This window comes from Mustela nivalis, assembly GCF_964662115.1.
Source record: "Mustela nivalis genome assembly, contig: HAP1_SCAFFOLD_122, whole genome shotgun sequence".
NCBI lineage: Eukaryota > Metazoa > Chordata > Mammalia > Carnivora > Mustelidae > Mustela > Mustela nivalis.
In genome coordinates this window covers 878439-895325 of record NW_028136497.1, presented here as the reverse complement: position 1 = coordinate 895325, position 16887 = coordinate 878439, and the positions used below count along the sequence as shown (strand labels likewise).

Here is a 16887-nt window from a genome sequence, read left to right as displayed (position 1 = left end):
AGTTAAGAGCACGGTAACAATCAGTCACGTTATGTTATAATGATTGTCGATATCTTTCAAAGCCTTGTCAAGTTCCTTTTTGAGTAACCTTCACCCACACTTAGAGAAATTTATATGTGGCTCACCTCTTTGAAATACCTCATTGTTGTTCCACATTTACCATAGCCGAAAAACAAAAACAAAAACAAAAAAAACTTTTTATTAACAGAGTGTTCAGAAGGGGCGCCACTGTAAACAATGAGAGTTTTCCTTGCCGGGACAATTTTGTTTCAGAAACAGCTGAAAGCATTCAGGTCAGACAGAGCCAAGGGCTGGAGGGATTTTTAAAATGACAAAAACCGAACCAAATCTAACCAAAACAAAAATCAAAACCAATGGCCAAGATTTCAAGTTTGCTACTAAAGGTATGACATTCTCCTAAGACATGCGAGTGACCTAATCACTTTATTTATATATTTATATTTGAAGAAGAAGGAATTATTTGATGCAGCAAATCCACGTTGGTTAAAAATTACCAGATATGGGGGCTCCTGGGTGGCTCAGTAGTTTAGGCCTCTGCCTTCGGCTCAGGTCATGATTTCAGGGTCCTGGGATGGAGCCCCACATCGTGCTCTCTGCTCAGCGGGGAGCCTGCTTCCCCTTCTCTCTCTGCCTCCCTCTCTACCTACTTGAGATCTGTCTGTCAAATGGGTAAATAAGATCTTTAAAAAAAGAATTACTAGATGTGAAATACATCGAGGGTATGGGAAGGAAAATGATTTCACCTGATCTGACTAGGAAGTGGTTGAAGCCTGAATTGAAGTGCTACAAAACGAGTAAAGACCTGGGAAATATATGGGGTAAGAATCCCTAGAAAAACAGCAATAATAACTGGCTGCTCTTTATTGATCCAGATCCTGCGGTAGGCAAAGAAGAGCTGGTTTTAGCCAGAGGATGATCTCCGTTTGTCTTCATGATCTGGCATTTCCTACAAGCCAGGCATGGTGCTCGGCACTAGAGCTGCAAATGATGGGGGCCCTCATTGTCCCTTTTCTCTTCTCATAGGGACAATGGGCATGTCCATGGTGCAGTGTGACAGGCTTTCCCACAGGGAGATAATAGACTGCCAAGGGTAGGTGGGAGCTGGGAAAAGCCACTTAGGAACAGATTTTCAGGGGAGGTGATAGACAAGGGCGAAGCGAAGAATGAGGATGAGTGTGTCAAGTTTCAAAGTGCCAGGAGGCAGCACAGTGCATTCGGGAAACTACAGCAAGTTCATGACAACCGACAGCTGATCTGGCAGCATCACCTGGGGATGGAGGCTGAGCCCCGGGGTTAACACTGGGGGTAAGAGGGTTTGTATACTATGGCGAGCAGGTGAGTTACTACACTGTGGGGGCACAGGGAGCCCCCGGAGGATTTCAAATATCAGAATCGTAACCATAATAGAGTATTTAATTGCATCCTAGCTTTCATCAAGTGTAAGATGCACTATAGTTTATGTTCGACTAAGAAAGAGAAATGCTGTCAGTTGAACTAGAATATGTCATCAAGTGCAAGGTGAGTGCCACCTTAAGAGATATTAAAATGGGGGGAGGATTAATCTTAGAACAAGTAAATTGTGGTAGTAAAATAATTAAGAAAGATCCAACACTTGGATCAACTAAAGAAGTGATTATTTCTTACCATGTGCCCCAAACTATTTTAAGTCGGAGAACAAGAGACGTGCTCATCTTGATGCCCCGCAGCTGTTAGACCCAAGGTACAGAGGGCAGTAGCCAACGACCAGCAGGCCCCAAGTGCCTTGTGCAGAGTCTAAGAGCAACTGCCTTTGAAAGGGGAAACGGTTGAGAGTGGGCTTTCTGAGGTACTGAATTACTAGCTGGGAAAGTAGGACAATTGACACAGAATTGGAATTGATGCCCCTACATGACAGAGTTGGTGAAACTTCCCTTCTCAGAGATCTTGAGGCTCCTCAGAAACGAATTTTTCATTTTGGACAGAACATTCAGGATAAATATGATCTGTTTGAGTTCCTGGTTCTCTCATCCGGACTGTTTCTTAGGCTTCACTGGCACAAGAAAAGCGATTTGATAATCCAGTGTAAATCCTCACAAAAGCAAAGCACGGGATCTATGAAAAACTAACCACTCAGAGGAGAGCAACAGATAAAGGGCCAGGCCTACCTGACCCTGCAGGATAGGTAAGGTTAGTCTGGCAACAGGGGTAGAGGGGAAGTGCCCATCTCCTGCTAGAAGAGCTAGAGAAGACCCTTCCGGAGAGACCACCAGGAGAGGAGAGCAGTAGGTGCTGATGATGAAGAATATTTTAATCAGCAGAGAATGTCAAAATGACAAAGTTCCACGATCAGAGTAAACATATGGGATAAAAAATAAAAAATAAAGAAAAAAGATTTCTTTGAAAGGACCTTTTTATTAAAGGAATTTAATCAATAGTCCTTTTAAAGAGACAGTTGGCTATTTAAACCAATAGTACAACTCACTGAGAGAATTGCCGCATTATTTATTGGGGTAGAAAGGACCTGGAATATAGAAAGACCTATTCTGCAGAGGAAAAAATAGAATCATAACAGGCCTCATGCCTTGCACAGCCAGTGGCTAGAATCCCTGCCTCATGAGACCCTGTGCTAGAAGGCCGCTAGAACCATCTCAACTATGTTAGTCTTTCTTGGAAGCCAACAAGTGTTTGCCCAGTTAAGAGCACGGTAACAATCAGTCACGTTATGTTATAATGATTGTCGATATCTTTCAAAGCCTTGTCAAGTTACTTTTTGAGTAACCTTCACCCACACTTAGAGAAATTTATCTGTGGCTCACCTCTTTGAAATACCTCATTGTTGTTCCACATTTACCATAGCCGAAAAACAAAAACAAAAACAAAAAAAACTTTTTATTAACAGAGTGTTCAGAAGGGGCGCCACTGTAAACAATGAGAGTTTTCGCTGCCGGAACAATTTTGTTTCAGAAACAGCTGAAAGCATTCAGGTCAGACAGAGCCAGGGGCTGGAGGGATTTTTAAAATGACAAAAACCGAACCAAATCTAACCAAAACAAAAATCAAAACCAATGGCCAAGATTTCAAGTTTGCTACTAAAGGTATGACATTCTCCTAAGACATGCGAGTGACCTAATCACTTTATTTATATATTTATATTTGAAGAAGAAGGAATTATTTGATGCAGCAAATCCACGTTGGTTAAAAATTACCAGATATGGGGGCTCCTGGGTGGCTCAGTAGTTTAGGCCTCTGCCTTCGGCTCAGGTCATGATTTCAGGGTCCTGGGATGGAGCCCCACATCGTGCTCTCTGCTCAGCGGGGAGCCTGCTTCCCCTTCTCTCTCTGCCTCCCTCTCTACCTACTTGAGATCTGTCTGTCAAATGGGTAAATAAGATCTTTAAAAAAAGAATTACTAGATGTGAAATACATCGAGGGTATGGGAAGGAAAATGATTTCACCTGATCTGACTAGGAAGTGGTTGAAGCCTGAATTGAAGTGCTACAAAACGAGTAAAGACCTGGGAAATATATGGGGTAAGAATCCCTAGAAAAACAGCAATAATAACTGGCTGCTCTTTATTGATCCAGATCCTGCGGTAGGCAAAGAAGAGCTGGTTTTAGCCAGAGGATGATCTCCGTTTGTCTTCATGATCTGGCATTTCCTACAAGCCAGGCATGGTGCTCGGCACTAGAGCTGCAAATGATGGGGGCCCTCATTGTCCCTTTTCTCTTCTCATAGGGACAACGGGCATGTCCATGGTGCAGTGTGACAGGCTTTCCCACAGGGAGATAATAGACTGCCAAGGGTAGGTGGGAGCTGGGAAAAGCCACTTAGGAACAGATTTTCAGGGGAGGTGATAGACAAGGGCGAAGCGAAGAATGAGGATGAGTGTGTCAAGTTTCAAAGTGCCAGGAGGCAGCACAGTGCATTCGGGAAACTACAGCAAGTTCATGACAACCGACAGCTGATCTGGCAGCATCACCTGGGGATGGAGGCTGAGCCCCGGGGTTAACACTGGGGGTAAGAGGGTTTGTATACTATGGCGAGCAGGTGAGTTACTACACTGTGGGGGCACAGGGAGCCCCCGGAGGATTTCAAATATCAGAATCGTAACCATAATAGAGTATTTAATTGCATCCTACTTTCATCAAGTGTAAGATGCACTATAGTTTATGTTCGACTAAGAAAGAGAAATGCTGTCAGTTGAACTAGAATATGTCATCAAGTGCAAGGTGAGTGCCACCTTAAGAGATATTAAAATGGGGGGGGGGACAAATCTTAGAACAAGTAAATTGTGGTAGTAAAATAATTAAGAAAGATCCAACACTTGGATCAACTAAAGAAGTGATTATTGCTTACCATGTGCCCCAAACTATTTTAAGTCGGAGAACAAGAGACGTGCTCATCTTGATGCCCCGCAGCTGTTAGACCCAAGGTACTGAGGGCAGTAGCCAACGACCAGCAGGCCCCAAGTGCCTTGTGCAGAGTCTAAGAGCAACTGCCTTTGAAAGGGCAAACGGTAGAGAGTGGGCTTTCTGAGGTACTGAATTACTAGCTGGGAAAGTAGAATTGACACAGAATTGGAATTGATGCCCCTACATGACAGAGTTGGTGAAACTTCCCTTCTCAGAGATCTTGAGGCTCCTCAGAAACGAATTTTTCATTTTGGACAGAACATTCAGGATAAATATGATCTGTTTGAGTTCCTGGTTCTCTCATCCGGACTGTTTCTTAGGCTTCACTGGCACAAGAAAAGCGTTTTGATAATCCAGTGTAAATCCTCACAAAAGCAAAGCACGGGATCTATGAAAAACTAACCACTCAGAGGAGAGCAACAGATAAAGGGCCAGGCCTACCTGACCCTGCAGGATAGGTAAGGTTAGTCTGGCAACAGGGGTAGAGGGGAAGTGCCCATCTCCTGCTAGAAGAGCTAGAGAAGACCCTTCCGGAGAGACCACCAGGAGAGGAGAGCAGTAGGTGCTGATGATGAAGAATATTTTAATCAGCAGAGAATGTCAAAATGACAAAGTTCCACGATCAGAGTAAACATATGGGATAAAAAATAAAAAATAAAGAAAAAAGATTTCTTTGAAAGGACTTTTTTATTAAAGTAATTTAATCAAAAGTCCTTTTAAAGAGACAGTTGGCTATTTAAACCAATAGTACAACTCACTGAGAGAATTGCCGCATTATTTATTGGGGTAGAAAGGACCTGGAATATAGAAAGACCAATTCTGCAGAGGAAAAAATAGAATCACTAACAGGCCTCATGCCTTGCACAGCCAGTGGCTAGAATCCCTGCCTCATGAGACCCTGTGCTAGAAGGCCGCTAGAACCATCTCAACTATGTTAGTCTTTCTTGGAAGCCAACAAGTGTTTGCCCAGTTAAGAGCATGGTAACAATCAGTCACGTTATGTTATAATGATTGTCGATATCTTTCAAAGCCTTGTCAAGTTACTTTTTGAGTAACCTTCACCCACACTTAGAGAAATTTATCTGTGGCTCACCTCTTTGAAATACCTCATTATTGTTCCACATTTACCATAGCCGAAAAACAAAAACAAAAACAAAAAAAACTTTTTATTAACAGAGTGTTCAGAAGGGGCGCCACTGTAAACAATGAGAGTTTTCGCTGCCGGGACAATTTTGTTTCAGAAACAGCTGAAAGCATTCAGGTCAGACAGAGCCAGGGGATGGAGGGATTTTTAAAATGACAAAAACCGAACCAAATCTAACCAAAACAAAAATCAAAACCAATGGCCAAGATTTCAAGTTTGCTACTAAAGGTATGACATTCTCCTAAGACATGCGAGTGACCTAATCACTTTATTTATATATTTATATTTGAAGAAGAAGGAATTATTTGATGCAGCAAATCCACGTTGGTTAAAAATTACCAGATATGGGGGCTTCTGGGTGGCTCAGTACTTTAGGCCTCTGCCTTCGACTCAGGTCATGATTTCAGGGTCCTGGGATGGAGCCCCACATCGTGCTCTCTGCTCAGCGGGGAGCCTGCTTCCCCTTCTCTCTCTGCCTCCCTCTCTACCTACTTGAGATCTGTCTGTCAAATGGGTAAATAATATCTTTAAAAAAAGAATTACTAGATGTGAAATACATCGAGGGTATGGGAAGGAAAATGATTTCACCTGATCTGACTAGGAAGTGGTTGAAGCCTGAATTGAAGTGCTACAAAACGAGTAAAGACCTGGGAAATATATGGGGTAAGAATCCCTAGAAAAACAGCAATAATAACTGGCTGCTCTTTATTGATCCAGATCCTGCGGTAGGCAAAGAAGAGCTGGTTTTAGCCAGAGGATGATCTCCGTTTGTCTTCATGATCTGGCATGTCCTGCAAGCCAGGCATGGTGCTCGGCACTAGAGCTGCAAATGCTGGGGGCCCTCATTGTCCTTTTTCTCTTCTCAGGGGGACAACGGGCATGTCCATGATGCAGTGTGACAGGCTTTACCACAGGGAGATAATAGACTGCCAAGGGTAGGTGGGAGCTGGGAAAAGCCACTTAGGAACAGATTCTCAGGGGAGGTGATAGACAAGGGCAAAGCGAAGAATGAGGATGAGTGTTTCAAGTTTCAAAGGGCCAGGAGGCAGCACAGTGCATTCGGGAAACTACAGCAAGTTCATGACAACCGACAGCTGACCTGGCAGCATCACCTGGGGATAGAGGCTGAGCCCCGGGGTTAACACTGGGGGTGAGAGGGTTTGTATACTATGGCAAGGAGGTGAGGTACTACACTGTGGAAGCACAGGGAGCTACCGGAGGATTTCAAATATCAGAATCGTAACCATAATAGAGTATTTAATTGCATCCTAGATTTCATCAAGGGTAAGATGCACTATAGTTTATGTTCGACTAAGAAAGAGAAATGCTGTCAGTTAAAATAGGATATGTCATCAAGTGCAAGGTGAGTGCCACCTTAAGAGATATTAAAATGGGGGGGGGACAAATCTTAGAACAAGTAAATTGAGGTAGTAGAATAATTAAGAAAGATCCAACACTTGGATCAACTAAAGAAGTGATTATTGCTTACCATGTGCCCTAAACTATATTAAGTCCTAGAACAAGAGACGTGCTCATCTTGGTTCCCCGCAGCTGTTAGACCCAAGGTACAGAGGGCAGTAGCCAATGACCAACAGGCCCCAAGTGCCATGTGCAGACTCTAAGAGCAACTGCCTTTGAAAGAGGAAACGGTTGAGAGTGGGCTTTCTGAGGTAGAGAATTACTAGCTGGGAAAGTAGGACAATTGACACAGAATCGGAATTGATGCCCCTACATGACAGAGTTGGTGAAACTTCCCTTCTCAGAGATCTTGAGGCTCCTCTGAAATGAATTTTTCATTTTGGACAGAACATTCAAAATAAATATGATCTGTTTGAGGTCCTCGTTCTCTCATTAGGACTGTTTCTTAGGCTTCACTGGCACAAGAAAAGGGTTTTTATAATCCAGGTAAATCCTGAAAAAGCAAAGCACGGGATCTATGAAAATCTAACCACTCAGAGGAGAACAAGAGATAAAGGGCCAGGCCGACCTGACCCTGCGGGATAGGTAAGGTTAGTCTGGCAACAGGGGTAGAGGGGAAGTGCCCATCTCCTGCTAGAAGAGCTAGAGAAGACCCCTTCCGGAGAGACCACCAGGAGAGGAGAGCAGTAGGTGCTGATGATGAAGAATATTTTAATCAGCAGAGAATGTCAAAATGACAAAGTTCCACGATCAGAGTAAACATATGGGATAAAAAATAAAAAATAAAGAAAAAAGATTTCTTTGAAAGGACTTTTTTATTAAAGGAATTTAAACAAAAGTCCTTTTAAAGAGACAGTTGGCTGTTTAAACCAATAGTACAACTCACTGAGAGAAACGCCGCATTATTTATTGGGGTAGAAAGGACCTGGAATGTAGAAAGACCTATTCTGCAGAGGAAAAAATAGAATCACTAACAGGCCTCATGCCTTGCACAGCCAGTGGCTAGAATCCCTGTCTCATGAGACCCTGTGCTAGAAGGCCGCTAGAACCATCTCAACTATGTTAGTCTTTCTTGGAAGCCAACAAGTGTTTGCCCAGTTAAGAGCACGGTAACAATCAGTCACGTTATGTTATAATGATTGTCGATATCTTTCAAAGCCTTGTCAAGTTACTTTTTGAGTAACTATCACCCCACCCTTAGAGAAATTTATCTGTTGTTCACCTCTTTGAAATACCTCATTGTTGTTCCACATTTACCATAGCCAAAAAACAAAAACAAACAAACAAACAAAAAAAGCTTTTTAATAACAAAGTGTTCAGAAGGGGGCGCCACTGTAAACAATGAGAGTTTTCGCTGCCGGGACAATTTTGTTGCAAAAACAGCTGAAAGCATTCAGGTCAGACAGAGCCAAGGGCTGGAGGGATTTTTAAAATGACAAAAACCGAACCAAATCTAACCAAAACAAAAATCAAAACCAATGGCCAAGATTTCAAGTTTGCTACTAAAGGTATGACATTCTCCTAAGACATGCGAGTGACTTGATCACTTTATTTATATATTTATATTTGAAGATGAAGAAACTATTTGATGCAGCAAATCCACGTTGGTTAAAAATTACCAGATATGGGGGCTCCTGGGTGGCTCAGTGGTTTAGGCCTCTGCCTTCGGCTCAGGTTATGATTTCAGGGTCCTGGGATGGAGCCCCACATCGGGCTCTCTGCTCAGCGGGGAGCTTGCTTCCCCCCTCTCTCTCTGCCTCCCTCTCTACATACTTGTGATCTGTCTGTCAAATGGGTAAATAAGATCTTTAAAAAAAGAATTACTAGATGTGAAATACATCGAGGATATGGGAAGGAAAATGATTTCACCTGATCGGACTAGGAAGTGGTTGAAGCCTGAATTGAAGTGCTACAAAACGAGTAAAGACCTGGGAAATATATGGGGTAAGAATCCCTAGAAAAACAGCAATAATAACTGGCTGCTCTTTATTGATCCATATCCTGCGGTAGGCAAAGAAGTGCTGGTTTTAGCCAGAGGATGATCTCCGTTTGTCTTCATGATCTGGCATTTCCTGCAAGCCAGGCATGGGGCTCTGCACTAGAGCTGCAAATGCTGGCGGCCCTCATTGTCCCTTTTCTCTTTTCAGGGAGACAACGGGCATGTCCATAATGCAGTGTGACAGGCTTTACCACAGGGAGATAAAAGACTGCCAAGGGTAGGTGGGAGCTGGGAAAAGCCACTTAGGATCAGATTTTCAGGGGAGGTGATAGACAAGGGCAAAGCGAAGAATGAGGATGAGTGTGTCAAGTTTCAACGTGCCAGGAGGCAGCACAGTGCATTCGGGAAACTACAGCAAGTTCATAACAACCGACAGCTGATCTGGCAGCATCACCTGGGGATGGAGGCTGAGCCCCGGGTTTAACACTGGGGGTGAGATGGTTTGTATACACTGGCGAGGAGGTGAGGTACTACACTGTGTGGGCACAGGGAGCTACCGGAGGATTTCAAATATCAGAATCGTAACCATAATAGAGTATTTAATTGCATCCTAGCTTTTATCAAGTGTAAGATGCACTATAGTTTATGTTCGACTAAGATAGAGAAATGCTGTCAGTTAAAATAGGATATGTCATCAAGTACAAGGTGAGTGACACCTTAAGAGATATTAAAATGGGGGGGCAGACAAATCTTAAAACAAGTAAATTGTGGTAGTAGAATAATTAAGAAAGATCCAACACTTGGATCAACTAAAGAAGTGATTATTGCTTACCATGTGCCCCAAACTATATTAAGTCCTAGAACAAGAGACGTGCTCATCTTGATGCCCTTTAGCTGTTAGACCCAAGGTACAGAGGGCAGTAGCCAATGACCAGCAGGCCCCAAGTGCCTTGTGCAGAGTCTAAGAGCAACTGCCTTTGAAAGGGGAAACGGTTGAGAGTGTGCTTTGAGAGGTAGAGAATTACTAGCTGGGAAAGTAGGACAATTGACACAGAATCGGAATTGATGCCCTACATGACAGAGTTGGTGAAACTTCCATTCTCAGAGATCTTGAGGCACCTCAGAAATGAATTTTTCATTTTGGACAGAACATTCAGGATAAATATGATCTGTTTGTGTTCCTGGTTCTCTCATTAGGACTGTTTCTTGGGCTTCACTGGCAGAAGAAAAGGGTTTTGATAATCCAGGGTAAATCCTGACAAAAGCAAAGCACGGTTTCTATGAAAAACTAACCACTCAGAGGAGTGCAACAGATAAAGGGCCAGGCCGACCTGACCCTGCAGGATAGGTAAGGTTAGTCTGGCAACAGTGGTAGAGGGGAAGTTCCCCTTTAGGTTGGCATGGACAAAGCCCTCAATCAACTTTCTGTGCCTTTGCGACAGTTACGAGAAGTTCTGGTAAGTCCCCAATTAATGAAAACAGTCTGCTCTGACGCCTGTTGTCCTCGTCGGCTTTTCTCTAAGAATTCTTTTCATCTGTTAGTTAGTTGGTACTGGTGGTTGTATTTTAACGGTTCATGATTATAATATTCACCTTCAGAAGAGTTGTAAATGATTTTGTTTTTGCATATGCTAACAACCTAAAAAAACATGTTCGATTTGAAGAAGACATATTCTCAGAGTAGACAACCTTAAAATGTCAGGGGAGAGGAAGCATATTTCCAAATTCAACTTATTAATGCCACTTTGGTAATATGTAAGTGGTTTCTAACTTACGAATGACTTGTATTTTAACAGTTTGTAATCTTGTAAAGTTCCCCCCTCCACCCCATGTAATCTACGTGTGGTTAGGTTCCTGGGCTGATCTACAAAAATTGTGTAATCCCTAATGGAACTGAAGGATAATATAAATAAAATGTAATACTTCATAAATGCTACATTTGAATATTCTCTCAGAAAAATCTCTGTTGTGCGAATGGGACTCCCCACCTCTAAGCCATTGGGAATAGGAATTCCACCTGGTGAACAGTGGAGGGGCAGTTGTGGCATCACTTCTAACAGAAAACTGTGCTGCCCTGTTTCCCCTGCCGCCCCCCCCCCCCCCGTCTGTGTCTGGTGCCCTGACTTACGGCCTCTGTTCATTCTGATGCCCTGTCGTAAACTTGTCATAAACGACACCATCCTTCCTTGTGTGTCTCCTCTAGCTTGAGTGGCCTCTTGCGTCCCTCCCCTAAGACAGTGCCTGCATCCTACAGAGAATATAAGGAGAACTTAATTTAAGGGAAGACACAGTACATGGTTAGAACCAAGAAAAATGCGAAGTAATGGAAATATCAGTGCTGAGAAGTCTAGGGGAGGGGCAGGCAGGAAAGAGTTCGTGAAACAGGTAAAAATCTTGAGTTGTGGGCGCCTGGGTGGCTCAGTGGGTTAAGCCGCTGCCTTCGGCTCTGGTCATGATCTCAGAGTCCTGGGATCTAGTCCCGCATCGGGCTCACTGCTCAGCAGAGAGCCTGCTTCCCTCTCTCTCTCTCTCTCTGCCTGCCTCTCCATCTACTTGTGATTTCTCTCTGTCAAATAAATAAATAAAATCTTTAAAAAAAAAATCTTGAGTTGTGCCTTGAGGTAGCCAATACTTTCCATGGTTTATGTCTCATTTGAATTTTACAAAATCTTGTTAAAGATACTTTTCCTTGGAATGGAAGGGATTTTCATGGTCCGCTGTTGGATTCCAAACCAGCCACTGTGGGGCTCTCCCACTGCCTCCTTGGTGTGCCTCTTCCTCCCGGGGCCTCATAGTGGTGTTGTTTCCCAAGCCTAGCCTTCCTTTGGCCTCCCACTCTTCTCTCGAACCCCCTCCCTGGAGGCAGATTTGCTCTACTCACACAGGCTCCCGTCCCACCTCACCCCCTGCCATCACCATATACCCTCCCTTTTCCATGGCCTGTTTTTATGGCCACTTTGGTCCTGCTCAGCCACAGGCCTGACCTGCCTTTCTGGTCCCAACTCTGAAGCTGTTCTGTGAGATTCTCAGATCACTGAGGGATACGACTATATCTGTCTTCATTGCATCCCTGTAGGCTGCCACAATACTGACGTCCAGGAGGTGTTTCATAATGTTGATGGAGTGAATTAATTCACCTTCCTGTGGAATTTTTGTGATCTGCCTACTTCATTCTAGTTGTTTCTGTTAACCTTTGTTTTGGCCCTAATTCCTAATTATCTCTTTATTCATTAGCTTCTGGACATGTTTCTCTACCTCTGTGCTCTGCCTTTTTCTGGTCTTCTGTTCTTCATTCTTGATTCCTGGTATTTCCATACCCACATTTCATTATCATGCATCAGTGCTTTGACATTCTTTCGTTCTCCAAAATATGCAGAATCTAAAGACTTCATCTCAGTGAAGTTGGCCCTCCATTCCTATTTCTGCTTCTCTCCAGAAGGAAGCCTGCAGTGCACATGGCTGTGTGCCTGTCTGACCCTGCCCCTGAGTGTGTGTGCACTTACATCTGCTCCCCATCCCCTCCCCACCTCGGCAGCTGTGTACACATGGCTTTCAGAGTCCGATTCGAGCCCCGTCGCATTTCCAGACTCTCCTGTACTTTGCTTCATATTATCTGTTCTCCATTCTAAGCCCCCTCATCCCCATAACTTTCACTGTATATGTCATTCTTCTTCTAGCCATGCGACCCTGCCTTCGTGTCATTATGCCCCCAGGTCATGAGTCCCCTCAACAGTAACTGTGTCTGGTATATCATGTTTTTTTTTTTTTGTCAATATCTGCATAGTACTGGTGCACAGGTATTAATTTTTGTGGAATTGAATGAGATGTAGGAAATTGATAATGTGACAAAACAATGTCTGTAATACATTTTCTTTATTATTCTTTTAAAGAGTCTCAGGTCATCAGTCAGTGAAGGAATTCGGGCAGTAGATGAACGAATGTGTAACAAGAGGACATAAGGAAGAAAAAGGTACCCTCCAGTAGATTTCTTATGCTGCATGCCAGTTGAAGCCCTCTCCTCTTGTCTCCGTGAACTTGTCAGCACTATTCAGCTTTTTTTCTTTTTTTTTAATTTAGCTTTTTTTTAAAGTTCTCACGCATGTGCATTTTATGCATTATGTCACGTTATCTACCTGAAATAAGAAGACAGAATTTCAGAGGTACCCACACGATCTCAATATCACCCACTTTTTCCAGAACAAGAAACAGTGATAACTGTTGTCAGTGCAGCGCTTGACAGTTAACGACTGTATAAATTGTCAGCTGCCCTGTAAAGAAAATAGGCCTATATTAAAGACCAGGGGAGAAGTGGGCTTTCCAAAGCAAACTCAGGATTCTGCTGTAGGTTTGCTGTTATTTTCTGATCCTGTGTTCTTTATGTTCTGGTGTTCACTTTAATTTTTTCAATTCCCAGTAGTTAGCATGCGGTTTTGGCTTAGTTTCAGGTGTGTGAGACAGGCAACGGCTCTGTACATCTGAGGGCTCACCCCGGGAGTGTGCCCCTTAGTGCTATCTCCAGTTCCAAGTGTCCCCGATATCATTCATGAGCATAACGATGTAGGGGCACAGCGGGCATTGGGAGTCTGGGCTTCTGACTCTCGCCTGCTGCTCTGTACAATGTTTTCTATGTGTATTATTAGCATATTTGTTAAAATCTCAGTGGGGAGAAGCCTGTTTGAGGGACCTTCTGTTTAATTCGCCTCTGGATCTCCTCACAGCTTTTGTCCAAAGAATGCTTGTCGTGCGCTTCCAGACAAAACAGTAAGCTTTGTGAGAGCAGGGTGTATTTCTTGCTTTATTTTCTCGTGCCCCCCCCACCCCCCCGTCGGAATGAATATCGAGCTCCCAGGGGTGTTCATTATTATTATTATTTATTGAATGGATGACTTTGTATTTTTTTGTTCTTTAAGGATGAGAGTTTTCATAATGTCCCTCAACCTCTTTGATAATATTTGTAGTGTAAAAGGTCTTTAATGATTTGGTGCTTGGGCATATAGGTATATGCACATGTAAACTGAGAGGGCCAGTACAATCGGAAGCCAAAGTTAAAACATGAATAAAGGGCCATAAGAAAACAAATGGAGGGGCGCCTGGTGGCTCAGTTGGTTAAACGTCCGACTCTTGATTTTGGCTCAGGTCATGATCTCAGGATCATGAGATTGAGCCCCGCATTGAGCTCTGTGCTCAGCAGGATGTCTGCTCGAGATTCTCTCTCTCCCTCTGCCCCTCCCCTGCACGCGCACATGCAGTCTCTCTCTCTCTCAAATAAACAAATCTTTTTTAAGAAAATAGGAAAGAAATGCCCATAGAAAGATTCAGGATGGGGAAAAAAAGAAATAAGAGTATAGAATATGAGAAAGCAAAATCTAGGGTTTTTTTTTTTTCCTCTATAAACTTGCAATAGAATATGGAAGTATGCTTATTCTAGAACTAAGATTTGCATTCTTGAGAAGTCTGTGTTTCATAGAAATATTCAAAATATAGCATGCCCTATATATTTGAAGTTAACTTTTGGTCTTATATTTTCCTGCATTTAGCATGGGAAATATAGATGATTAAGAGTAAAGATGGTGACGTTTTTTGTTTGCTTAATTTTTATTTTTATAGATGTGTGTTTTGAGGCTTATACAAGTTATTTGATCAGTTGAAAAGATTGAAAAAATCTTAAATTCACAAAGTTCGAAAGAAACCTCTGCACTAGAAGCAAGCAGGTAAGCATTTTTTTTAACTAAGTAGCACATAAATTAATACTTCACATCCAATCTAATTAGGCGGGTACAGCTTAGTTAGAATTAATTTCTGAACAAGAAGAAAATCCAGGTTTGTGGCTAGAATGTAGCTCCAGGAGAGTGGAGAGCATGAAATAGTGAAATCTATAACACGTTCCTATAAACCCTTTGGTTATAGACCACAGTTCCAACACGTCATTATGCTTGCAGTGTAAAAGTATATTTGGAATCACCTTCCCTGAGGACTAGCAAAGTCCTGTTGATCTTTAAGGCATACCTACCATTAATCTTGGTTTTTCTCCATCTCATTTTTTTTCCTAGACATGCCCAGAGTATTACCATTGATGTATTTTGCACCAGCATTATATTATTATGAAACAGTATAGGACATATCCAGTTGAAATTTACAAACAGGAAAGGAAAAACTTATGAAATAGGAAAAAGATGATGGCTCTCTTTGTTACACTGTGATTGTCTTGTTCCCTTCCTGGTGTGAATTTTCAATCATCCAGGGTAGATGAGTGACTCAGAAAATGAGTAGTTAGGTGCTGTCAGCGCTGTGAGACGCAAAGTGGTGCAGTGGGTGTAGCCGGGGCTGGTCCTACACATACCAGCTGGGCTGCCTGCGTCAAGGTCGCCTGGTGCCCTGAGTGCTCTGTTGTGTGATGCTAACAGTCCCTCCCCTTGCAGGCGGAGTTAGGTTTCTAAATTTTAGGAATTAAGGTTTTAGATTTGGAAGGAACTTGAGAGACCATATGCTCCACATGTCTCATCATGGAGATTAAGAACGGACACATCCCAAAGGAAGCGATCTCTGGTCCTAGGTCTCTGTCCCCTTTCACATCAAGGCATTCAACTAAGTGGTCAGCCTCCACTGTGCTTGTGTCTCTAGCCCGTTGCACTCGTGCTTCTGCCCCGTTCGTCCACACTTAGCAGACAGTCTGCACGCGGCCCTTCTGCAGCCCTTGTGTCTCCAGCGGCTCTGCTTCACTTCGGCCCTTGGCAGTGCCTGCAGCCCCTCCAGCCATGTCCACGTTCGGCCCCTGGGGAGCTGGCCCTCCAGTGTTCTTCCTGTCTTTGCTGTTGCTGCTGTGCTCATCGGATAGAAACACCTCAGTGAGCTCTGTGTCTACAATCCTGTCCCTTTGCAACACTGTCCTTGATAAACAGACATTGTGCGCTTTCTTGCTCAGAATTACCTTGGAGGACTTTTTTCTCCAGAAGAGCAGCTCTGAGCTCTAGAGTCAGAAAAGCCAGAGCAGCATCAGCGCACAGTAAATCCATCATGCTCTGCCAGGCCCAGAAATGTCGAGAAAAGGATAAATAGGAAATGCGCATGGGATCAGTCAGTAGAGGTTGGGATTAGGCTTCGGCACTGTTCGTGCCAAGCGCTTGCCTTCCCTCCACACCAGTTCTGATGCTCTGGGACGGGGCACACCATGGCAGGTCTCCAGAGATTTTGGGTTTTCTTACAGTGTGTTTCCTCACTACCTGACTGCCCATCCTCAGATGTGGGATGCCTCATAGAGCCCAGCATGGGCTTTGGGGCCTTTGTTGTGTGTGTTTTTTTCTTTCACTGTTCGACTTCCTTTTGAATGGGGTTGACGCTTTCTAATGTGGGGGGCAAGAGGGAAGTGTATCCAGTCCACTTGATGGCAGATGCACTGTGAGTGATTTCTCACCAGCTCCCAGAACACCGAGCTTGCTCTTTCTGCCGTTGGGTAAATTTAAACTTGGAGTCCGCTGCTCTGAGCGATTTCCCAGGTTGCTGCTAGGCGGTCAGTTTTAGCTGATTGAGGAGACAGCAGTAGTTGGTACTGGGGAGGTACTTGGAAGGGAGAATGAGGCAGGCAGAGAAGAAGAGGGGGCTAGTGGTATGAACGGTAGGACAGGGCAAGAGAGAGGAGGGGGTTAGAGAATGGGAGAAGAAGGGAGAAGAAGGGCACGAATGGGAGAGCCCGAGGAACGTGGAGGAATCATGCAGTTGTACCCACACTGACCTAAAATAGCTCCATCCCCTTGCCTGGGCCCTGTGGCCCGGGCCAGGCTGCGTCGGTGGCTTTTACGACCTCCCCGCTCCTCACCCCTTGCACTGGGGCCTGCTGCACAGACAGTTTGTCATGAAAATTGATGGCGTTCAGGTGCAAGTGCCTGAGCGCTGTAAGGCATGTGGGGCGTGGGGGTGGCAGGTTTTTAACTTTGGGAATTACATTTCTCTAATTGTCTCTATTAGCCCTCTCTGGA

General features: G+C 43.8%; 1 pseudogene across 1 annotated transcript in view; it reads left to right on the top strand.

The window, feature by feature from the left end:
- The first annotated feature begins 9602 nt into the window (after nt 1-9602).
- LOC309856999 (piggyBac transposable element-derived protein 5 pseudogene) overlaps nt 9603-16887 on the top strand; it is a 63883-nt pseudogene continuing 56598 nt past the window's right edge. The window contains exon 1 of the transcript XR_014316671.1: nt 9603-9619. The product of XR_014316671.1 is annotated as a piggyBac transposable element-derived protein 5 pseudogene (transcript). The remainder of the gene's footprint in view (nt 9620-16887) is intronic.